Here is a 26,197-nt window from a genome sequence, read left to right on the forward strand (position 1 = left end):
AAAATACTTAAAGCTATCATGTCCCCTCTTAGCCTCTTCTCCAGAATAAACATACACAGCTCCATAAATCATTTTTGAAGGCATTCTATCTTGTACTAGTCAGTAATTGAAGGTTAAATTATGCTTACATTATTCATTTGAGATAGGAAATCTTAGATTTGTTTGAAAGACCATACACTCCTATTCCAGGATTATATTCTTGGACCTTGGTGATGTTATTGGGAAATATTCTTTTTGAATCACTAATGGTACTTGTCTCTTATACTTTTAAAGTCATCTATGGGATTATTTCACCATAGAATTAATGCTGTTTTACACCACTTTAACTGCCCCATAGCTCAGTACTGTACTCTGGAATCCTGGAATGTGTAGTTTGCTTAGCCACCAATATTTTGGCAGAAAAGGCTGAAGACCTTGTAAAATTACAACCCCCATAATCCCATAGCAATAAGTCATGGCAGTAAAAGTGGTATGTCTAACTGCATCCATTCTACAGTGTAGATGTATTCTCAATTAGTGGCCACAAGAACAACTTTGGACTCTGTCAGAGGGGAATCCCACTGTATCTATTTTCTCAAGATCATGTATAATCCATACCCTACAACTGTCCCAGTTTTGCAGGAACATGATTAATTAATCCCCTATCTTTCCATAGGCTTTTAAAATGTTCAATTTTTTCTTATATTTCTCTCACTTCCCCACTTTGTGCACAGCTTATGTCAATTGCTGATTACAGTTTACAGTACAAAGTAGTTTGAAATAAGTTAAATTAACCTGGGGAGGAGAGAGAGAGAGGGAGGGAGGGAGGGAGGGAGGTAGAGAGAAGAGAAGATTCTTTCAAAAGCTAATTGCTGCAACTTTTGTGTGTCCTTCCCTTCCTCATTTTGCCATTTTGACCACACCATAATATTTCTTGGGTGCACTTATGCCAATGTTCATCTATGGAGTTTTGGAGGTTATGCTCGATTGTATAAATTGTCTGTCTAGAAGTAATATATATTGACGGAATCATTTCACATAATACAAACTTAATATGTTTTTTCCAACATCTTCTCTCTGTAAAGGAAGAGAGATGCTCATCACTTGCGTGACCAAACCAGCAGCCAGATGGATCATTCCAGGCCTTCTGAAGTCTAGTATAGGGGTGATACAACAAATATGTTCTGAATTCAGCACTAACATTCGATTATTTGTGCATCCAAGCAGTATACCTTCATGGGACACTTCTTGGAGGTCATGAAGTGGCTGGAGAAAAGAGGTAAAGCATTTTATTATCATCCAATAAAGAAAATGATAACAGGAGCAAAAGAAAGAAATGAAAAGCCGCAGTTGTAAAAAGAAACACCATTCTATAAAAGTTTATACTCCAAAGTTTTGTATCAATCAGCATTTTCTCAAAAGGACTCTAGGAGAAATGTACATATGGCATTTGCCAATAGATATGAAAGAGAGGAGAAAGGAGAGATGGGAGAATACACACACACACACACACTTTCTACATTTTAAATCTGTGTGCGCAGCAGGGAGTCTCAGTCTTGCAAGAATGAAATAGATTTGTAGCAGAAGTTCAAAATAAAACATTCATAACCCATTATTTTACTTATTTCTAATAGTATAAGTGCTTTCCTGTTACTTAATTTTCTTAAATGTAGTTCAATGTTCTCTGCACATTGGTTCCTGCTGGGACAAAAGCTGACTATACTAGAAAGGAACTTGGCCACTTAAAAGTGGGAAGGAAGCAAAACAAAGGGAAATGTTAATGCCATTGTGTAGCCATTTGTCTGTCTGTATATGATCATTTGTTCTTTACCTGATATTTTGGAGCAAAATGCAAGTCATAGCATTACATTCAAGTCAGTGTGTAGTCTATAATAGATTGTTGCTAGCATAGAATATGATATATGACAATCCATTCAACATCCTGCGGTTCTCAAATTTTGTACTATTTAAAGAGAAGTGTTTAGCCTTTTAAAATGATAGAGAAAACAGTCCTTGAGTGCTCCTTGACGGATGATGTGTCACTTCGTGGTGTCAGTACAGAAGCATTGAGCACAGTGCCTCTCTGAAATCAGACTCTTAAATCTGCCTCACAGGTCCCAAATGTCCTGTCCTACCAGCTAGATACTGGCAGCCTTCTTCTTACAGGTGAGGTTGTTCCATATTAAATCTGTGGACTTTCCTCAGTTCAAGTGCCAGGATCGCTTGCTTTCAGTCTCCAATTAGTTTTGTTGCAGGCCAACAGTTCAGAGAAAAGGGAGACAGGAGTTAAAAAAAACTGAGTCCTCAGAAGGTAAAGGCTGAGAGTGAAGATGTATTGGCCAGATTGTTCTGCTTCTCTCTTTTCCTTTTTCACTTTACTGATAATTGGAGAGGTGTCCTGGGATAGTCCCAGAGATTCATCACATCACTCATGGTCATTCTTTTTACTAACTCAGATGTGGCAGCTTTTACTGAGTTAGACAAAAGGAATGTGGTATTTCCCACTTTGACACCTTTTCCCAAAACCTGTTTATATACAGCTTTGCAAGTTAGTTCACCTTCAGTAAATTGCTGGGTTGGCATATTTAAGAGGGGAAAGAGATAGGGAAACAGGAGATTGGGTAACAGGCAGCAAGATCAACAGGCATTTTGCATTGATGTGGAGGAAGAGACTGCATACAATTACCCCAGTCAATTTTAAAATGTGAATTGCAACCTACGTTACATTTTATTAATATTAGTATTAGTCTTTGTTATGTGTATTTTAATATACACGTTTATTATAATATAATAACATGCAATATGATAAAATATACTATAATCTTATATTTTATCTGCATGTTTTAACCATGTTGTATTTGTCACAATTTGGAAATTACTGGCATATATAAATTGGTAAATGAGTGAGCGCTTTAGGCCTGCAAATTGCAGACTCATCCGTGTAGGCTTCAGACACTCTGTAAAGTTTTATTTTTCATGTCAGGAGAGACTTGAGAAACTGCAAGTCACTTCTGGTATGAGAAAATTGGTCATCTGCAAGGACGTTGCCCAGGGGATGCCCAGACGTTTGATTTTTTACCATCCTTGTGGGAGGCTTCTCGCATGTTCATGCATGGGGAGCTGGAGCTGACAGAGGGAGCTCATCCCGCTCTCCTTGGATTCAAACCACCAACCTGTTGCTCAGCAGTCCTGCCGGCACAAAGGTTTAACCCATTGTGCCACTGTAAAATAGAATCACGGGACTGAGCCAGTGACTCATGAGGGAGAGTGAAAAAGGTGGCACCTCCATTTTGTGCTCTGTCTGTGTAGGCAGTTGGAGCTGTAGAGAGTGGATGGAGGACAGAAGAGCCATAATAGAGTGTGTTCATCATATAGCTATGCAGGGCTGTAGCCACGGGGGGGGGGGGGGGGGGGGGGCTTAGGGGTTCAACCCCCCCCCAATGTTTTTCAGGATTTTTAAAAACCTGGTTTATTCTTGAATTTTAACTGATTAACCAAATCCCTATGAGTGTCCACTGAAGTTTATTGATGGAGCCTGATTTCTAAATTATTTTGTGTTATGGAACTATTCTTCACAATTTGCTAAAAACGTTTCAACACCCCCCCCCCCAAATTTTTTTTCTGGCTATGGCCCTGTAGCTATGTGAATATAACTACTGAACATAAAAGCCTTCCTGCATTCTAGCAGTGAAAGAACAACTATGTATGAACTCTTTATAACACAGTACGGTTTCCTGTATTGTTCAGGGGAATCCAGGGCCTAGCTGGCTCATAATTTCAGTAGAGGAAAATACTTTATAACATCCTGTGAGGAGAGCTGGGTAACTCATAAATGCATCATCATCATCATATTGTGGAGGAAGAATGTTTATTTTCTGCTGTTCCAGAGACTAAGACAAGGAGCAATGGATTCAAATTACAGGTAAAGAGTAAGGGGGGGAAATCTGATTGTACAGTGTTTTATAATAGAATATACTGCCTTGTAACTGCATCAGTTTGACTTCTTGCTCTGTCCTAGGACACTTCTAGGATGGAGCCAGGACACATGATGCAGGACTACCTCCAGTGGGACTCTGTCCTGAAAGATTTCTGGAAGCATCCTAGGACAGAGCCCAGAGAACATGGGAGACTTCCCATGTTCTCATTACTTAGAAGGGGACCAGCATGGGGGAAGCCAGATGGTAATGCTTTCCCCCATGTGATGGGGAAAGCAGTGATGCAGGCAATGCGGGTGCAGGATGGCGGTTTCCCTCACTGCCTGGGGATTCACTACACAGGATGGCAAACTCCCTCACTTTTGTCCATGTTTGGGACCTTAATGTGATGAGGTCCTTAGAGTGTGGTGGAGCTACCTTCTCTGAAGGGTTTTTAACAAAGTTCAGAAGGCTATATATTGGGAATGCTCTGATTATGTAATCCTGCATGGTAGAGGATTGGACTCTCTTGTGATCTCATCTAATTTTGTAAGTCTATGAAGTTGCAGCCATGTGTGGGTTGTCTTAATACCAATCTCCTTTCTGACATCTAATACTATCTGTGTACCTGTGTATGTAAAAACAAACTACCACAACATATTGCTGTTCCCAAAAGGCAATAAAGCATTGGGGATTATTCAAAACATTGATTTATTCTATGAAAGGACTCAACATACCTCTAAGAAGAAAATGCCGTAAGAATCTGCATTTGATGTAATTATCTGCAATCATGAAAAGAACATTACATTTCAGGGTGAAATGCACCATATGTCCTTCACTACCTGGGCACAATGGGGTGCTCTAACAAACCCATTAAGGTGGTTCCCAACTGTGCCTAGCTTTGAGAACATATGGTACCTTTTACCATTTTCTAATATTTTCTTCTGAGCATTGCTTTCTCCAGCAAACCTAGCCACTAGTTGGAATACGTTTAATTTTCTGTTGAAATGTTGCCAGATTTTTTGTCATAAAGATAGGAGACAATTCCCCACTGTACAGAAGGCATGGAAGATTCCATGTAGACAAAGATACAACTCTGGTATCTGGAGTCAATGAATGATGCAGCTGTATGAAAGGGAAGCTATATTCTTTTTCAGGATATAGTTTTTAAAATCAATAGGGTTTTATCAACACAATGAGTAAACAAATAATATAAAATAGCTGAAAATAATTGGGCATTAAAGGTTTCCCCTGACGTGAAGTCCAGTCGTGACCGACTCTGGGGGTTGGTGCTTATCTCCATTTCTAGGCTGAAGAGCCAGCATTGTCCATAGACATCTCCAAGGTCATGTGGCCGGCATGACTGCATGAAGCGCCGTTACCTTCCCGCCAGAGCGGTACCTATTGATCTACTCACATTTGCATGTTTTCGAACTGCTAGGTTGGCAGGAGCTGGGGCTAACAGCGGGTGCTCATTCCGCTCCTGGGTTTTACTGGGTTTTTTAATTGCCTTCCTCTTTGTCTGAGAAAGGTCACCCAAACCTGCTAAAAGTCACCTTGAGGGTATGAGCAGGACTGTGCAGGACTTTCAATCCTGGTCTCCTAGAGCAAAGCTTCAATTTAACCATTCGACATTTCTAAAAAAGTGTGATTTGTATATCTATTTTATACACCTATATACCTGGGGTCAGATAAAAATGTTGTGGGCAAAAGTTGAAAAAGTTTCAGAAACCCTGTTCTCAAGTTTTAATCTTAGGTCCCTATACCATGCTGACTCTTTCATGCTCTTACTCTGAACAAATGAAAGGCTGAAATCCTATGGTACTTGATGCAGGATCTGAACATTGAAAACCATTATTCCCTCATAATGCCAGGAATAACAGCAGTTATCTACAGATAGATTATTGTAGCATATGTATTATTGAAAATGTTTTAGAGCCTTCAGCTTGGAATGAAGGAACAAATACTTATTGTGTTAAAATAACCTGATGATCATGACTAAGAAGTACACGTTGAACATTTGAACCAGAGCTGTGAAGTTCCATTATTAGGCAGAGGCCTTAATATTACACCCCCCCCCCCCCCACAATATTGACTTTTGCTTTCCTCCTACTTCTCTTTCTTACCACAAGTGCCTGTACACTTCCTCTGTTCAAACAATCCAGCCACGACTGGAGAAAGATAAAGAAAGATCTGAAAATGGTGTGCTTTGGGTTCAGATAGACTGATGACGCAAATGGCAGAAGCTGGTTGGCAAAAGCTCTTACAAGTATGACAGTTCTCTGAGTCTTTCTTACCCCAGTGCCTCTCATCAGAAGCTGAAACTGGTTTAGACTCAAATACTTAAGTCAAGGAACAATATCCCTGGACTATTAGGCTTTTCTAGTCTAAACTCGCTATCCTTAGCAGGTCTTTGAAATGTTCCCAGAATTCCTCAGTCAGAATGTTGCTGTGGATTTTGGGAGTAGTTGTCCAATAAAGAAGCTATTCCAAGCTCCCTTTCCTAGTGTTGTGTGCCCTTGCCATTCATCACGGCAAGTCCAGCATGAAACTTAATTGTGCTTAAGGGTGAATTCCTCTTTACTTTACAAATGTCTCAGTTTAATTTAAATTATTTTCCAAAATGATAAAAAAATCGTTGTTTCCCCTTCACTGTGGCTATTTCTGAAATGCTGTCTTTATTAATTGTATGATAAATTTTCCCATCGGCTCAATTGTATATAGTTGAGTTGCTCATTGACTAAAGTTACTTTGGAAATAGTTCAGGAAAACCAAATCTGTGTGGCAATTACATGAGTTTCACTGAGGGGATGGAAATGTGAGATTCCTTCAAACCATGACTGATTATGTGAGCTCTCTTCAATGGAATTAATAAAGTAGCAAAACAATGACACCCTTGGATGAAAATAAATACAGTGACATATGGTGACACTTGAAAGATACACATTCCTGGAGGTCTCTTTTCTCAAAAGAGATCCTAAATGTCTTATAGGAAAATAAATATTCTCTCTTGCAGCCTTCTTCCATGGAATGGCAAAAGGTCTTAACATTTTTGTTCCCATATTTTTTTTCTCTTTTGGGGAACAGTTGCAATGCGAATATCACAGCTGTGCGAATGTAATCCACACTGATTTTGGAATCTCACGTAGGATACATAGCAAGTCTGTCTGGTGTTTGTAAAAGGGTGATGTCAGTCTTTTATGCTAGGCTGCACAATTACACAAAACCTATTTTGTGAGTGTGCTTAATGTAGTGCCTTTTTTACATAAGTAGTGAAAAATTGTTTGACAATCCCATTAGGAAGCCAACGTTTTGTTGAAAGTGTTGGGTGTCAAGATTATGGATGTGTAGACTACATTTCTGTACTCTAGATTCACTTCATTCAATTCATTTTTTATAAAGAATATTCCCAAATTAACAAATGTTTTAAGAAATTAAGTGGAAGGAATTTGAGATCAAAATACATAAAGATGGAGATGGTGACACTGATTACCTCATCACATTGAGGTCTGTGATGCGGAGGACAGTGGAGGGACCCATAGGACAGTGGGGTAAATTGTCAGGCAGTGGGGTGAATCTGTCATTTGGTGCCCTGCATTGCCCGCACCACCCACTTGCCCATCATACATTGTCCTGTGTTGTCCCCATGATTACTAACCTGAACATGAGTAGTATCCCATGTTCAGGTTTCCCCATTCTATCATGCTTCCATGACATTGCCAGCATGGAGTCCCACCAGAAGTACATGTTCATGATGGGATGAGATCCGGTGGGCTCCATGCCAGCTGAATTGAGGAAGTGTAGTGGGACATGGAATTTAGCCAGAGATGGTCCACAGGCGGGACCAATTAGGCGGTTGCCTGTGGTGCAATTGTTCTGGGGGCACGGCAGCGGTGGCGGGGTTGATGTGCAAGGTCGATGGGTTGAAGGCCCGCCAGCCACCCGTCCGTGCAGGCCTTCTCAACTCATCAACCTTGCACTGTCTGTACATCAACTCCATGGCAGTTGAAGCGGCTGGAGAGCATGCATGCCACCCAGAAGGCAGGCCCACATCTGTGTGTGCCCGCTCACCCTGCGTGCTGCTGTGTGCCGCTTCCTCTGCAGCTGCCGCCTCCACTGCTGCCTCCGCCGCTGCCTTCGCCTCCGCCTCTGCTGCTGCCGCGGCCGCCACCGCCGCCACCGCCGCCACCGCCACCACCGCCACCACCACCACCACCGCCGCCACTGCCACCACCACCGCCGCCACCGCCTCTGGTTTGTGGGGGGTGGGCGCCAAAATTGGGGGGGGGCACCAGAATTAGGTTTGCCTACTACTTAGAATTACCTTGGGTCAGTTCTGAATTTAGCTAATGTGATGAGGTCCTGAGAGTTTTTATTAACACATTGAAAGTATGCAATAAATAATTTAAAATTTATGGGATCAGACTGTTAAATCACCATCTACTTTCTTTATTCACAAAAGGAAACTCAACTGTAGTCTGCATTGCTTCCATTAATAAAAGAGGTCGTGGGAATTCATGACTAGTACAATTCATGTTTATTTATTTACCATATTTATATCCCGCCCTTCTCACCCGAAGGTGTTGTAGTCCTGCCATTGATTGTGCCTGTACCTGATCTCACTGGGCCTAATAAACAGCCTGATGCGGACAGTGGGGATTCTGTGTGTGCAGATGAGCAAGAGAATCAGGAAATTTTAGGCCCTGAGCCCCACATTCCAGACAGGCAATTCCCTAGAGACGCAAGACCAGTGGCAGAAATGAGTTTGGGGGGGGGGGAGATGCAAGGGAGGAAGAGACAACTCCAGGTGGACAGGTTAATGAGCAACAGATAGATAGAAGACTAATGCTTCAGCAACATAGAGTATCTTGTGAAGCACAGTGAAGGTCAACTTGACTATTATTGAAGAAGTCCTAATCAGTTTTGGAAGGGCAAAAATGGGCTTTCTATCTATATTAAAAAGGCCAACAGAGTATTCCCTTAGTCCAGACAACGTTGATTTTAGAGCTAGGTCAAGTCTTCCAAGGTATTTTTAGTTCCAGGTTTTTTTGTGTTCACTTCCTGATTCCATGTTTCATGTTCCTGCCAACTGTTCTTGTGTTCAATGTGTGGACTTTACCTGCTTTTGTATTCCTGGCTTTTAATGCATCTCATGTACTTTGAACTCTGAGGATTATTCCTGCTTTTTGGACATTGATTTTACACTCTTTTGCTGGATTGCTTTTCATATATATATTCTTCAATAAACTGCTTTGCTATTTGATCTTTAACTGTGTGTTAAGTACAGAGGTGATTTCCAGCCTTGGAGTGCTACAGAAGGGGAGTCAGAGCAGCCTTATATATAGGCAACAATTCAATGCCATATAAAAGAAACAAAAATTGTTGCATGTCTCTCAAGTTCATTTAATCACAGGGGCCATCTTTCTATCCATCCTGCCAGCGCTCATCGATGAGGGAACAGTCAAACTCAGGCTTCCCCAGTTTTTGGTTCACCTCAATGTGTATCCAGCAAACCACTGTGTCAGATTGGACCAGGAACTCCTCCCCAGCTCCCCCCGATCCAGAGGACAATTTGAAAGATACTCTTTCAATTCGGCTCCAGCTTCCATGGCACCCTGCCTCTTCTGCTCCCGCATCCAGCTTCGGAAGTTAAGGCAGGCATGGCAGGCCGGCTTCTCTAACCCTAACCCAGGGGGCCCTCCTCCTGGGGCTGCCTCCAGGCCAGACGATCCTCCTCCTCACCAGGGAAGTGGAATGGGAAAGGAGGGCAACTCAGCCCGGGAGTATTATAGTATTAAATGAGGGATAGGTATAGACAAATGGTTTCCATTTCTCAATTTCCTGGTCTTAAATTAATTTCATTCCAAACTTTGATTATTTTTAAACCCCAAGATTGCATGACATTTCACACATTTTCTGCACATTTCAAAATTCATTTTTGTATGCAATTTCTTCCGAAAGTATATACATTCTGATAAGTGGGTTTCCTAATTTAATTGCCTTCTGAACACATTTCTTACTAATGTTTGTATTTTGTGTGTGTTTGTATACATGCAATTTTATACTGATTATCTGGTTGGAGAAGTCTGCTGCAAATGTTTTGTAAGAAAATTTAGTTTTGATTTGCAAAGTGCTTTGAAAGTATTGTTAGTTCTTATATTTGGGGCTCAGTAGATTCATGGCTGCCACATGGGGTAGCATCAGAGAAAAGTCAAGAAAGGAGGGAGGGAGGGAGGGAGAGAGGGAGGGAGGAAGTAAGGCAGGAAGGGACAAAGAGGAAGGGCAGAGTAGGAGAAGAGGGACATCTACGCAGGTACACAGGATTAAGATATATCAAGTAAGAAGAAGGGGGGACATGAAGGGCTTGTTCTTTGAGGAAAACTTGTTGTTTGAGATGTGATAAAAAGTCTGCAAGAGTCTTTGAGGGGAGATGAAAAAAATGAAACTCATGTGCAAGACTTGCCCACAGTTAAAGGAAAAAAGTACTGAAAGCTATGAAGCAGTGGGGCGGGAGACATCATAGCCATCAGAGGATAAACTTGAATGCAAGTAAGCCTTGCTTTTCACATTTATATTTGTGTTTTTCTGAGGTGAACTTTACAAAAACAGAATTCTTCACTGTGGAATGATTCCTGGTTAGTCTCAAAATGACTGATCTCTTCACTTACCATTGAACCATGCATTTATGCATGTGTGCATTATTTATGTTTACCTGACTATTCAAAATTAAATTAAAATCTGTGTGTTTAAAGAAGCAAGCCAGCTAGATACTGCTCCTGGCTACAGAAGGATAACTTCAAATAAAATCCATTTATTTCATAATTGGTAGTTTGGATTTACATCTGTTCAGTGACAGCAAAACTTGGCCTGAAATGCTAAGACTGGGTAGAAAAGAATAACAAGACAAAAGCAAAAGGTCATTCATTCTCAAAATGTACTACATTTTCAAAATGGACTATTCTGCAGATGAAACAATTTATTATTTGAAATGAATTAGTTGATATCCCTCACATTCATATTGAAAATGTGGGACATTCATGTTGCCTTTTTGTATTTAATTTTTCTGCTGCATTGAAAAATAATACATCATAATGAAAATAGATGACAGAGCTTCACAAAATACAAAAACCTCCATTGTTGCATTACCCGTGATTGCACTTTTATAAACCCTTCAATTCAGATATTTCCAGGAAGATGTAATAAACACAAGAAATCTGACTTTCCATTCTCCCTGTTGGCAAGGAATAGTTATCTCAGTACACTTCAATGATTCACAGAAATATTGGTGATGATGAACTTGGCTTCATTCTGGGGTCAACAAAATTAATTAGATAATTAAACTATACTTGGGGAAAATACAAAATTGAAATTATGAAGTTAAGGTCAACTTTGAGTAGTGTTGTGGCTAGTAGAGGTGTGAAATGGCAGAAAATATTTTTTGTTTCAAATTTTTTACCTCCCCCCCCCCCCATTTTGTTTTGGGAAGATTCAGAGGGGGAGAGTTTTATTATTGTTTCAGTAAGATTTGGTCCATTAGCACCAATGGGAAAACTTGTGAGGCTCATATTTCTGTCCTTTTTCTGGTTATCAGGATGAAACCTGCCATACTTGTAGGACACATTTATGACTGTAAGCCTGCCACATTTCAGAAACAATGTTTAGGATTTTAAAAAGGTTTTTACAAATAAATTTTAAAAACGCAAAATACAAACAAACCCAAAAACAAACCAAAACAGGTATCCACAGCAGCAGAAAGATCCTGTTATCCACTGACTTTTATGGTTTTTTTTCCAATTTAATCGCCTTGGGCGAGTTACACTCTTAGCCTCAGAGGTAGACAAAGACAAAACCCCTATGATTAAATCAAAATGGTCTAAAACAAACACCTAGAGGAACATTTATTTTATTAAAAGTAGTAGGGTTAGGCCTGTATATTGGTCATTCCAAGTTGGTGGGGTGGGAGGCAATTCTTAAGGCAGCAGTACAGCCAGTAAATTTCTGGTTGCACCACATATAGGGTTTGTTAGTGAGAGAAGGACAATTCAAGGTGACAGTGAAGCCAGTATGTTTCAGTCTGTCCTGCATATAGAATAGTGGGAGAAGGATGATTCGAGGCTGCAGTGTTCTGCAAATGGAGAGAATAGGCTGCTTATAATTGATTTAAAACCACATGGAACATTTCTGTCTTTTCTAGCACTCAAATGAGAAATGGAAGAATGTGTATGTATTCTGATACTAGAAGTAGATTTCCTCTTGCTGTCTCCACCTATGTCGGTATAGTTACACCAGGAGAACTCCCTGGTGTGGGGTAGGGTCCTGGCCTATCTTAATGTATATATTTTTTACATTAACATTTAACCTTCAGACATGTGTTAACCAGCTCATATTACAGACTCTCATTTGTCTTTTTTTCCCCGTTCTTTTTTTCCAGCTTCCAAGTTTTATCTCCCACCTTCATTCACAGGTAACCTTGCTGTTTCAGCCCATACCTCCCCATCTCATTCTCCCAAGAAATCCTCATCCATATTCAAATATACACTGTCAATCATTCTATACTTGCATATCATTCTATACACAACAATGGAACTGTTTACTAAGTCTGACTAGTTGCCATCCATTTTGATTTATGTTGTCTGTTTAGTTGAAAAAGGACTTTGACTGATGTTGCTTCTGCTGATTCTTTAAGGTGTGAAAAAGTGCAGTGCTCACAAGGGAACAAACAGGTTGAAATAAAATTAATGTTAAAGTTATAGCATCAGTGATTTTCCAGGCTACTTTTCCAAGTGCATAAAACCAACGCTGTAATACGTCTCCTTCAATTTTGTGGAAGAAATACTACCATAGTTAATGGAATAATTTCAAAATTGTAATTAAAATTACGCACTGTGAAAACAAAATGTGCACTATTCACAGCCAGACCTCAATGGCAGCATCTAGACTGCCATATAATACAGATTGAAACAGCATTATATGATAGTAGAGATCCAGCCTACATTTCCAAGAATTATCAGATAAATCCAATTTTTTTCACAAGAAGGGGCCTGAATGGTTGACAACTGCATGCATATCCCCCACTTTTTTAAAAAAACAAAACATTGCATCATACATCTCCCATGAGAGGGAATAATTGGTCAGTAATGTTCTTTGTTCAATTTAAATAAAGAAAGGTTACATTTTAAATTTGGAGTAAACTTTTATATGACCTCATCACATTGATATAAGAGAATCACTGCTCTTATATTGTCAGTAGTCCCTTTTTGAGTTCTGCCTCCCCATCATGCTCACACGTGGAAACTTGCTAGCAATACATTCATCACAAGGTCAGTATTACTTTTTTTGCTTTTAAGTAGGAGAAACAATGATATCCAAAAACCAAGAGATCCCGTGCCTGCCCAAAGCCCCTTACATTAGAGATGGATACCATTTTAAAACCACTTCTTTCCATGGCATAAAATTGTTCTGCACCAAACCCCCTAGGATACAAGAGACAGTGATCCAAGATAAAACAATTTGTTTCCATGGGATCCTATTGTTTTGCATCTAACCCCATAGGATACAAGAGACAGCTGATGGTTGTGCAATGAAACAGGATGAAAAACTTTAATGGTTTCCATCCCTGGAGTAAAGCGTGATAATAGGTAGGTGCTCAGAACATGGCCCGTGTTCAGAGTTCCCTCATTTCAGGACATTTTGGCTTCTTTTCAACCCTGGAATATGTGATATACTCAGTGCCTCTCCGTGCTTGAAAAGAGGCGTAAGGGGAAATTTCTCAATGTGATGAGATCAATTACCAGAAATCTCTCCTTTCATGACACTTCTGCCTTTTCAACCACAGAAGGCTACGCATGATGGCCAGAAGTAGTTCAACTCATGTGATGAGCTCAGTGCCTCTCAATGCTTGAAAAGAGGCTGGTGTCCTACAACTGGGAAATTTCTCAATATGAGAAGGTGCATAGTGTACATGATTAGTGTTGCAAGGAATATACATTATTTAAGAGTTGGAAACTGTGCCTTTTTTAGGATTAGCACATGCCTTTTTTATATAAACATTGCCCCATATTTGAGAATTGAACAGATTTTCCTTTTATTTGGACTGCACAAAATGTCTAAAAAAGCCCAAATCAAAGGTGCAAGTCCTTTATGTAGACAGAAATGTGTACATTTATAAATGTAGAAAAATGCTCATTTCATAGAGAAACACACAAGCCAAAATCCATACTTCCATTTGATATATTGTTAATAACTACTTACTGATTGTACACATTGCATGCCTTGAATTTCCCCCACTCAAAGCCTCAAAGGCGAAGCCTGGGGCAAGGGAGGGAATTTGGGCCCCCTCATGAAAAGAGACAGTTTAGATCAATGGGGAAAGGCTGCTTTGATACCTCTTTCCATTGTTATGTGACAAGGGGCAACAGAACTCTATATAAGCATGGATGCCCCTTGTGCCTGCTTCTTTACTTCGGCGTGACCCACCCTCAGGTCTGTGTGAGTTTAACACTGGTCACATCAGGGCCGGGTAGGATTTTTCCCCTTCAAGGATTTTGCTCTGGGGGGGGGGGGTATTGTCTACCCCATATTGTCTCTGTTGGATTGTGTTATTGTCTTTTGGTGGTGTCATTTAAATAATTTTTTGAAAGTAGATTTGGTAAGTAACATGGTGCCCCTTTGTGGGTGAAGGGTGGGCCTCTGGAACAGCTTCTCTGGGTTACAGCTTGATTTCCTGGGAAGGGGGCTTCCCTTGGTTCTAGAATAGGGATTTCTCACTCTTGAAAAATTATGTGGTTTGGGAGGGAGCACCCCCAGGACAGCTGAGACGAGGAACTATGATAAATGGATTACTCTCGGGTTTTGGTGCTGGCCCAAATGTGGTCTATGGAGGTAGTCCCAGGGCTGACATCTAGCCTTGACTATACCCATCAGGTGGATTTTACCCTTTTTTGCAGGTTGTAGCAGTTAAATAACTAAATAAATATGTCAAAAAGTGGTCCTTTATACCATACTTACTTTTGTCTTTTTATTTCATGATGAGGGGAGGGGGACACAAAGACTGTCCCTTATAGTTATTTAGAAACCAGACAACAGTATCTATGATGATGTCATTACATGAACCAAAGGGCATTTTGTCTATGGAAGGAAACTTGCATTCATGAAAGATATCTGCAATCAAACTAATTTTTTTTTATGACTCATAGCCCCTTCTGTTCATGGAGTAGCAACCGCACTGATAAATGTTTTAAAATGTTCACATCACAAGAAATTTGATGATTAAAAAAATTAAAATGACAATTTTACACCAGATTTAACACATTCGCATATTGACTGCAACAAATACTCAGACGTGGATTTGCCAATTCCTTCCCCTGAAATGTAGCCTATGGCAGGTCACAACGAGTTGGCATGCGACTTGAAGGCTGTAGAGATCTGGAAAACTGCAAGCTAATTCTAATGTCTGACTGAACATACCCCATTAGGGTCAGGGATGATTGCGTAATAGATTTTGCTTACTTAACTTGTCCCCTCATGAACAATAAAGCATTACAATCCTAGAATAAGAAGTGACACTGTGGATGATTGGCCAGACAGCCCAGCCATGTTGAAGCTCGTCTGACAGGGCTGGGCATTGACTGGCTTTCCTACCTTCGCTGGCCCCCTTTTCAGCAAAAAACCAAAAAAAAAACCAAAAAAAAAAAAACCAATGCAAAACAAAACAACAACAACCTGCAGAAAAGCATTCCTTACCCTCACTGCAAACTCTTCCCTGTCTGGACCTGCATCATTAGGCAGCAATGGAGCCTGGAATCAGGAAGCTCCCTCCTCTCCTCCAAAGCTCCTATCATTCTACTTGAGGCAGATTCAGGAAGGGAAGAGCCTGCAGTGACGGTTAAGAACACTTCTGTATAGTTTTTTTGTTTTGTTTTGTTTTCCTGGATTGGGGATTCAGGGAGGGTATGAAGGCACAGCCATCCCTCTTTTCCATACTGCCTAAGACCAGGAAGTGCAGAATGTCTGTGGGGATGCAATCTGGGATCACACATGGCAATCCGAGATGGCAATTCCCTCTGCTGAAACTTAGGCAAAGGTCTGGGTCTTTCTGGAAAATCTGGACCATTGCCACTGTTTTTCTTTTTAATCCAGGGTTAAACTGGATTAAATGGTTTACCCCGGGTTAAAGCGCATCAGCCTCTGTGTGTCATGTGGATGCACCAGTTATTTCTGATGAGTGCTAGAAATAACATTGTACGAAAGCTGACTGGCACAACCTGGGGATCACAACCAGACACAGTGAAAACATCTGCCCTTGCCCTTTGCTACTCTTCTGCTGAATATGCATGCCCAGTGTGGAACACATCTCACCACGTTAAAACAGTGGATGTGGCTCTTAATGAGACATGCTGCATTATCACAGATTGTCTACTCCCCACATCACTGAAGACATTATACTGTTTAGCCAGCATTGCACCACCTGGCATCCACCGGGAAGTAGCAGCCAGCAATGAAAGGACCAAGGCATTGACATCTCTGGCCCACCCCCTGTTCAGGTATCAACCAGCATGCCAATGCCGTAAATCAAGAAATCATTTTCTAAGATCTACAATGATTCTTGCAGGAACACCTCAGCAAGCGAGAGTCCAAAAGTGGCAGGCTAAAACCCGTAATCTCAGTCTGTGGCTGACGCCCGATGAAAGAGTCCCTCCTGAGCACACAGAAGACTGGATGACTTGGAAGGTGCTGAACACACTGCGCTCTGGGACCACGAGATGCAGAGCCAACCTTAAGAAATGGGGCTACAAAGTGGAGTCCACGGCATGCGAGTGTGGAGAAGAGCAAACCACAAGCCACCTATTACAATGCAGTCTGAGCCCTGCCACATGCACAATGGAGGACCTTCTTACAGCAACACCAGAGGCACTCCAAGTGGCCAGCTACTGGTCAAAGGACATTTAGTATAATGCCAAGTTTTTAAAACTTTGTTGGTATTTTCAAATACATTGCAACTTGCATCCTCGGTTTGCTTCTGACATGATAAATAAATAACCAGGCTAGTGGTTTTCCTGCACTGCATTATATGGCAGTGTAGATGTAGTCAATGACCATGACAAATTGTAGGTTCATGAAGGTCAAGTTAAGCAAACAAGAAATGTTACATTGTACACTATCATTCTAATGTTTGACTGAACATACCCCATTAGTCTCTATAAATAAATTATATTTCCAAAATGATAAAGTAAACCATATGCAACCTTCTTGGTGTTTATATTTCTATACATTTCTGAGGAGAGTGTCCATAGCTTTCCTCATATTTCAAAAGAGGTCAGGAACTCAGATGACCATAAGAAACACTGATATGCATACAGTTACCCAGGATAAAGTTCTGCTGCACTTAGTGGCATTGAGAGGAATCTAATTTTGGCTGAGGCTAGTGGGAATTGACAGGTGGATTCCAAAGAATCCTGTTGCCTTTCCCCTAAAGAATTCAGTAATTAATATGAAGTATATAAAAACCTTCCATTTCTTCATTTTGCAACATTTTCTTTGAATGTTTAGGAGACTTATGTTCACTGCAGGAAATTAACTAGATGGTTAATTATGGGCAACAGGATTCATTTTGATGCTTCTGTGATTCTTTCTTTAACTGTCGAATTAGGATAACACTGTTCTTGTGAATTACTTGGGGTGGACTCAGCCCAAATTGCCTTATTATACCTGCCAAAATAATCCAGACAGCCTTTCAAGTTGCATCTGGAATATAAATTCTGCAAGACTCACTTTTTATTTTACAAAATTGGGGTGAAATGAAAATAGAGGATAAGTGTTTTTATGCTGTCCATGCTTTGCTCTGCCAAGACATATACTCCAATGAATGTACAGTGGGATGATCTCAACTCTAGAAAAACATAGGCAGACTGGACCCTTATGTCAAAAATTATTGCTGTTGTTAAAAGGAATGGCCAACCAATTAATTCTGCCTTTAAAATGGGAATGAATTTAGATAAATGCAGTGAGAGGGAGAGGGAAAGAAATGGAAGCACATAAGAAAAATGCTGGATTAAATGGTGTGCATTTCCTTTTTATTTGCTTCCTCCATACAGATTTGTAGCTTTGATCTTTTTTTTCAATGAATTCAGCTATTTTAACTACACTCTTATAAAGTGTGTGCATATGTATTATTAAAACCTTTTATTCTGTTCTTCTTGACAAATACATTTATTTTACAGACATGCAAATGCACACATACAGAATAGCCATCTATGTAAGTATTTCCCTGTCTCCAGACACTGAATATGAGCTAATGAGACAATACACAAAGAAAAACCAATTAAAGCAATACAAAAACTAAAACATTCTTACAACATATTAAAATCCTCTCAAAATTCCTAAAGCAGCCTAAAATACTATTAGAATCCAGTTTTAAATTTGGTAAAATAATTCTAAAGCCGTTAATTACGTGCATAGACTTGCACATATAGTATATGCCAAAGTGTAGAGATACTGAAAAACCCAAAATGCTAGAAAGTGCATAATATAACTTTTGCTGGTTTATCCCTTTTTATACTTTGGTTGTCCAGAGGAGAGCAACCAAAACAATAAAAGCTCTGGAAATCATGTGCTATGATGAGTGTCTTAGGGAACCAATAAGTTTAGCTTGAAGAAGAAAGGTTTAAAAAGGGACACGATGGGTGTGTTTAAATATTTGAAAGGATGTCATATTGAAGATAAATCCAGTTTGTTTTGTGCTTCTCCATAAACAGTCAGAAATTGTTTTGAAGAGTATGCATCCCATCATTTAAGACTGCTTAATAGGCTTGCTCAAAAAATTCGATTTCCCCGTTTATCGTTAGTAATTCGTTTGTTTTGTCGCTTTTGAAGCGATATTCGAATCGCATTATCCCGTCGTGTGGGTCCTGCGGTTTCGAACCGCGATAGGCAATTTTTCTGATGTTGTCGTTTTTTTTTGTTAGGTAAGCAAGCATTTGCAAATCACCCAAACTTGTTTCAGTGCACTGGGGCAACCTAGCATGTCTTTTCCACCTTGTGGCCAATCGGAGAGCACGTTTAACTCAGGGGAGGGGCTTGTATGTCCTGAATGAAAACTGCAGGGAGCCTCGTGGCTCATTCGGCCCGGGGATCTGGAGAGAGAGGGTTTCTTTCTCACTAGCTCATCCCTCAGTACCAGCAGAACTACTTGTAATGAGTACAGAGCAAGTAACATGAATACAACACTGGAGATAATTTCAAGAGCCACAGGTAAAAAATCACTTCTGTAGCCCTTTTATTTTCTTGCACTGCACAAATGGCTGGCTCTCTTAAGATTATCAACGCTTTCAAAGTCTAGCAAACGGTGCAATTCCCATAATCCACACAAATAGAACTTGGGCAAAAGGGAGGCTGTATTTTTCCCTTTTATTTTCTTGCACATTAGTGCATTAAGTGCACATTGGCTGGGTATCTTACTCCTATCAATGCTTGCAAAGTCTGGCAAACGGTGCAATTCCCATAATCCACACAAATAGAACTTGGGCAAAGGGGAGGCTGTATTTTTCCCTTTTATTTTCTTGCACATTAGTGCAGTAAGTGTACATTGACTGGGTATCTTACTCCTATCAATGCTTGCAAAGTCTGGCAAACGGTGCAATTCCCATAATACACACAAATAGAACTTGGGCAAAAGGGAGGCTGTATTTTTCCCTTTTATTTTCTTGCACATTAGTGCAGTAAGTGCACATTGGTTGGGTATCTTACTCCTATCAATGCTTGCAAAGTCTGGCAAATGGTGCAATTCCCATAATCCACACAAATAGAACTTGGGCAAAGGGGAGGCTGTATTTTTCCCTTTATTTTCTTGCACATTAGTGCAGTAAGTGCACATTGGTTGGGTATCTTACTCCTATCAATGCTTGCAAAGTCTGGCAAATGGTGCAATTCCCATAATCCACACAAATAGAACTTGGGCAAAGGGGAGGCTGTATTTTTCCCTTTATTTTCTTGCACATTAGTGCAGTAAGTGCACATTGGCTGGGTATCTTACTCCCCCCCCCCCCGGGCTGTTTTGGGCCACAGCGCATGCGCGTCCGCCATTAACGAATTACTTTTGAAACTAACGAATTTTCGTTAAATTTCGAAAAATTTTGAGGGCAAAATTCGGAAATGACATCAGAAACGAAACGCTAGCGCCCCCTACTTTTGAAGCGAGTTTAGAATCAATTTTTACGTGGATCGCTCAAGCCTACTGCTTAATAAGAGCTGGATGAATGCTAAATAGCCATACACACCCTCACACCCCATTTTACAAACTGTTGTTTATTAGTTGTTAAATAATGTGGGTTTGACTTTCCACATTGTCAAAAGGTGACTCTGTTTGTTTCTTGTCACTGTTCAGAAAAAGAGATAGGGGATGGAGGAGGTTGCCAAAAGAACAAAAAGTCACACTTTCCTTGTCAGATCTCTCTCCACAGGTGCAAAGAGTATTTGTAGCTAAAAACACATGGCCTGACTCACCAGGCCGTGCCTGTTGCAGGGCAGGGCGCTCCCCGCCCCTATCGTGGCGGCGGCTGGGGGGCTTCTTCTTCCCAGAAGCCCCCTGGGGCGGCGGGAAACTTTCCCGCCACCAGGCCTCTGGGCCAATAACAGGTGGGACCGCCCCTGCCTGCCATTGGTCAGGCCTTCACAGGGGCGGGCCCAGCTCCTACTCAGCCCCCGGGAGGCTTTGAGCACCATACCAAGGCAAAAGGAAAGTATTAAGCTTTCCTTCTCTTCCCAGAAGTTGTTGGAAATAGCAACCTTCTACAAGCCTCCTATATTAGTTCTTTGTTATGTATATAACTGTGATTGCTTACTGTATTGTATGTATATATTGATATACAGTTTTCCCCTTAACTCTATGTTGTTTGAGGCTGTGCGAGGGACTACAGATCACATGACCAGATCTGAGACTATTCAGACTGAGACTCCGTTTTAGAAGCCTGCACCATACAGTGTGTGTAAGAATTTACTTCAGGAGCAGTACAGTTTAGAAGTCAGTCAGTACAGTATGCTGCAGTGTATAGTCAGTCTTTATTGAGTCAGTATTCAGTAATGTATTGAACTGAAGAGAATGTTAATCTGTATAAAACAAAGAGACTAAAACAGAATGCTTTAGAGAACTTACTGTTTAAAGTATCAACCAATAAGAAATGTACCGGTATGCTGAATACATGAAGTTTGTATGTAAATCAACAATGTTACTTTGAATGAAGACTACTTATTTTTGGTCTCTTGAGAGCATGATTTAAAAGCAATATACAGGGTGTTTGAAAAAGAACTCACTATTCATCATTTAAATTAAATGGTGAATAGGGAGTTCTTTTTCAAACACCCAGTATTTTATGGGAGAGTAGATTTTTGGTGGGTAACTGAAATGACACTTCTGAAGATCTGCTATATATTCTGTGCATTGGCATATCTTTGTTCCTAACAGTTCAGAGAGATAACCAGGTATATCAGTCTAACAGCTAAGAAGCCCAGTTGGCCTTGCATGAATACTAGTGGATATTTACCACTAAGGAGAAGATTCATTCTAACAAGTATTTAGCTTTTCTCAGGAAGGTCATGTCTTTCCAAAAGGTTTTGATTATTCCAAAGTGTGAATGCCAATTACACGCTTCCAAAAGAATATGGAGATTCCTGGTTTTCCAAAAGAAGTTCTGCCCACAAAAGGCACCTCATCCCCCTTCTCCCTCCACTGAGAGTGAGAACCCCACTCCAAAGTGTTTGTCCCACTCCATCGCACATATAAAATGCATTTTAGAATTGAGTTGAGAATATAAACATGAGTGCCTTGCATTTGTAAAAAAAATTACTCACCAGGTATGCCTTGCCTATGACTCTCCTACTGATTTGACTTGCTTCATGCAGTAACACCCACTTTTACTGGGAGCAAACAGCTTTAAAGACAACTTAAAATACTGTTTGATAATGTCATAGGAGACAGAGCAATGGATTCAAACTACAGAAAAAGATATTCTTCCTAAACATTAGGAAGAACATCCTGATGGATCAAAAGTTTTGACAATGGAAGACACTGTCAAGACCTTATTCTGCCAACAGGCATTTGGGGAAGGATAAGGGGTAGGCTTTGGGGAGGGTGGGGGGATTGGGGGCGGGTATATGAGGTTTAAATGCCATTTTTGTATTTTAATTCTATTTTTACCACACTGTTACTATTGAATTGTTTTTTTAAAAAAAATGTATTGCACTTTTTAAACTTGTCTAGTGTGGGGTTGTTAGCCGCCTTGAGTCCCCACAGGGAGAAAGGCAGGTAATAAATAAAGTTAATAATAATACACTGCCTATGAATCCGGGAGACACTCCTTTTTATGGAGGTTTTTAAACAAAGGCTCAATGGCTATCTGTCAAGAGTGCTTTTTTTGGCAGGAAGTTAGACTGGATGGATCTTGTAGTCACTTAGAACTCTATAATTCTATGTCTGCACACTTTACAGATATATGATACACCCTGTAATGGCTAAGGATGACCAGTCAGGCTCCTTTTATATCATCTTGGAATTTTTCAAATGTTGATATATTTGGGCTAAAAGAATGCATTGAAATACATTTCTTATTCAGTCCCAGTTTCATTTTCCCCACAATCAAATTATTACAGATTTTTGAAAATTCTGACAGGAATAGAACTTTGTCTGTATCTGTGCAATTTCTGACCTATTTTAGGTACAGAATCAGGAAGCAATGGAAGTCACTTCCTAGTTTGGGGGTTCTCCAGCCTAAGAGGAGCTGGAGGACCCTCAAAGCATGGGTTAAATTGCCCAGTTAAATTTCCCCTTCTCTTGCTCTTAAAGAACACAGAAAGCTTTTTCCACCAATACGGTTTTTAAAAGTTATGGAAAAATCCATTTTGAAATGTTATCCAAACAACAATCCAACCATGTGCCCAAATTGGGACATGAAGAAGCTAATTTCTTTTCTTTTTTTTAAACCCAGCAAGTATTATATTGAGAAACCCAGGTCTCTCCCCCCCCCTTCAATTCATGCCAACATAAACTCAGAATGCTTTTAGAGTACTTCAGTCAACTGTGCCTTCACTGTTCATCAACCCAGAGCACCTTCATACTCAATCAATCAACTTTAGTGCTAATATTTGGTGTGAAGAATTTGATCTTGATCTAGGCAGCTTCTTTCAACTGCAATTAAAAGGTGTCCACAACCCTGAAGTCATGGAAAAGAGACTGGGGAAAGATTTTTCCACTGCATTTAGTCTGATTAAAGTGTTGCACTGTGCTCTGTATAAGCTGAGACTCATCGGGAGAATGGTTCCCATTTAGTGGATGTGCATTTTTAAGTGACCAGCAAGTAATTCAGTCTCTTGAAAATCCTCCCAATTTTCTTTCCAAATTCAGTAAATCATGGATACTATTTGCAGTTGAAACTGTTAGAGGAGATGAACATATTCATCTGCCTGTAGTTTTTTACTACTGCGATTTTGTTCTGATCGGAGCTCATTTTAGAGCAATTACTTCACTGGGTAATTAATGGAAGAAGCTCAGAGGCACAGTGGCATTTCTGGCAATCAAAAAGATGTTGGGCAGCAGTTGTGTTCTTACTGTGAAAGGGCAGGAGCATGAGGAGTCTTGAAGTAAACGTCTCTATAGTTTTACCAAGGAAAAAAAGAGAAAATGGGTTTGGGCGAGTGGTACTAATTTTATGAAGTTGGATACTGAGAGAATTTTATGACTTCAGGGATTTTCCCTCTTTTTGAATGTGTTTAATTTTATATCTTCCATTATCTTCACTTCAAATAATAGATTATATAAAGCATGAAAGACTAGAGTTGGTATCACATGGTGAATAGAAAATAAATGTCTGCCTTCATTTCCAATTTGCTGTCACCCTTAGAATACATAACAATGAGGTTAAAGTATAACCTGTTAATCAAAAAGCTTGCATTTTTAATATTCACCTAGATAATTGTCACAGAAATACAATCACCTGGTCTATACCTGAACATATAATGTGTGTTAATGACTGATCATTATAATTCATTGTTTATGATTCTCAGGACATGGTTGTCAGGTATTGCATCTAATTCTTAGCTATTGCTTTCCAGTGAGGTATTTAATTTATTCAGAAAGCAGCATGTATAGTGCTTTGAATGTTGAACAAGAACTCTGGGAGTCCAAGATTAAAATCCCCACTCAACCCATATTAAAGCCACCAGACAATCTTGGACAAATCTCATCTTCTCATCATCCAGATGCCATATCTGGAAAGTACCCAGTTTTTAGGTACAGTAGAGTCTCACTTATCCAACGTAAACGGGCCGGCAGAACGTTGGATAAGTGAATATGTTGGATAATAAGGAGAGATTAAGGAAAAGCCTATTAAACATTAAATTAGGTTATGATTTTACAAATTAAGCACCAAAACATCATGTTATACAACAAATTTGACAGAAAAAGTAGTTCAGTACGCAGCAATGCTATGTAGTAATTACTGTATTTACGAATTTAGCACCAAAATATCATGATGTATTGAAAACATTGACTACAAAAATGCGTTGGATAATCCAGAACGTTGGATAAGCGAGTGTTGGATAAGTGAGACTCTACTGTAGTTATTTTCTTCATTCTGGCTTGCTCTGTGCTAATTTGCCATCAGTGGGACAAACTAAATTGAACACATGAATGGTGGTGAATGGTGACTAGCCAATTGGGGATCGCCTAATGAATGTGATATTGACAATGAAGAACAAGCAAAGACTGTACTGGCAGTTTCTGGGTTACATACATCAGACTTTCAAATGACTCCTAGTTAAGAATGGTGAGTGTGACAACAGAAGAGGGTGAAATCTACCCCTTGAAAGGGAAATTCACTCCTGAAAGAGTTATCATGCTGAAAAGGTGTTCCAACTGAAGCTTTATCGCCAGTCCTTGTTTCCACAAGCCACATTTGTCAAAACTGAATTATCGCAAGGACAGAAAATGAGATAAAATCTGAACAGGGGCACAGACAGCAAAACAAACACCACAAAGGTGTTACCCTATGCTACCCAAAGTATGTATATGTGAGTACATATATGTGTGGATAGATAGATAGATAGATAGATAGATAGATAGATAGATAGGTAGATAGATACTAGAAAGAATGGAGTTACACTTAAAAATGTGCCCATTCTGACTTACAAACAAATTCAACTTAAGAACAAACCTACAGAACCTATCTTGTCCATAATTTGGGAATTTCTCCATGAAATTATACTTTTAATCAGACACCCAAATTATCAAAGGGAAAAGTAGCTTTTGCTGTTAAAAGGAATGTATAGCATGATCAATCTAACAAGATATTAATGTGACAACTCTGCGACCTAATTTTTTTTACAATGCATTCTGGAAATTATGTCAAAAAGCATAAACTTTAAGTCAAAACCAAACCTATACCTTGCGCTTTCTTATAATCTCACTGCCAATGAATCCCCAGTTTATTCGAAGGGTAGCAGATTCCACTGAATTCCTGCTACTGTCTTTTCCTCACCATGTCCTTATCTGCAATCACACCCACTCTAAGCTCTGTCATCCATTCATTCCTTTCAAGTGTTTTATCTTACCTCCATTGTAAAGCAATCCATCTCTGTGCTGCTTTCAAGGTAGCATTAATATACATAATAATGTGACACTTAACAGGATCATGATGCGATTGTATTAGACTGCTATGAGACTGAAATAAACCAGCTGGGCAGTGCTATCTTCTGGTTCATCAGGCTCCTGTAGTGTTATGTGCAACGACATGTGAAATGTCCCCTAGTTAATCTATTATACATAAATGGCAACATCATTGGTGTATATACTTAATGACTGAGGAGTGACACAGTGTACTGGATGTAATATTATTCATGATGGACAGACTGATAGGCAAGTGGAAGTCTTTCTGCAGTCTTTCCATGGCCATGTCACAAAAGAATCATAGAACTGGAAGAGAAACCTAGAGCAATCCAGCCCAACCCCTGGTGCAGGACCACCTTAGGTCCTGTGTAGGGGTGTGCATGACTTCATTTTTTGTGTACTATATTTGAAAGATTCAGTGGATTTGGTTGCCTTATTCATGAAAAAAGCTAGGCATGGGGCAGTCGAAGCCTTAGCAGGTACAGATCACAGCAGTTGTATCTTTTTGGCTAATGGGGATCAATGGGGCTGAACGGCACACTACCTGAGGCAGAGGTGCTGGCATGTGGGAAGGGCAGCCTTGCAAATCAGAAAAGTTGTGGCTCCTCCTTTGCTTTCTTCCCCGGCAGCCTCCTCCATCCTTTGCCAAAGC

This window comes from Anolis carolinensis, chromosome 1 (genome assembly GCF_035594765.1).
Source record: "Anolis carolinensis isolate JA03-04 chromosome 1, rAnoCar3.1.pri, whole genome shotgun sequence".
NCBI lineage: Eukaryota > Metazoa > Chordata > Lepidosauria > Squamata > Dactyloidae > Anolis > Anolis carolinensis.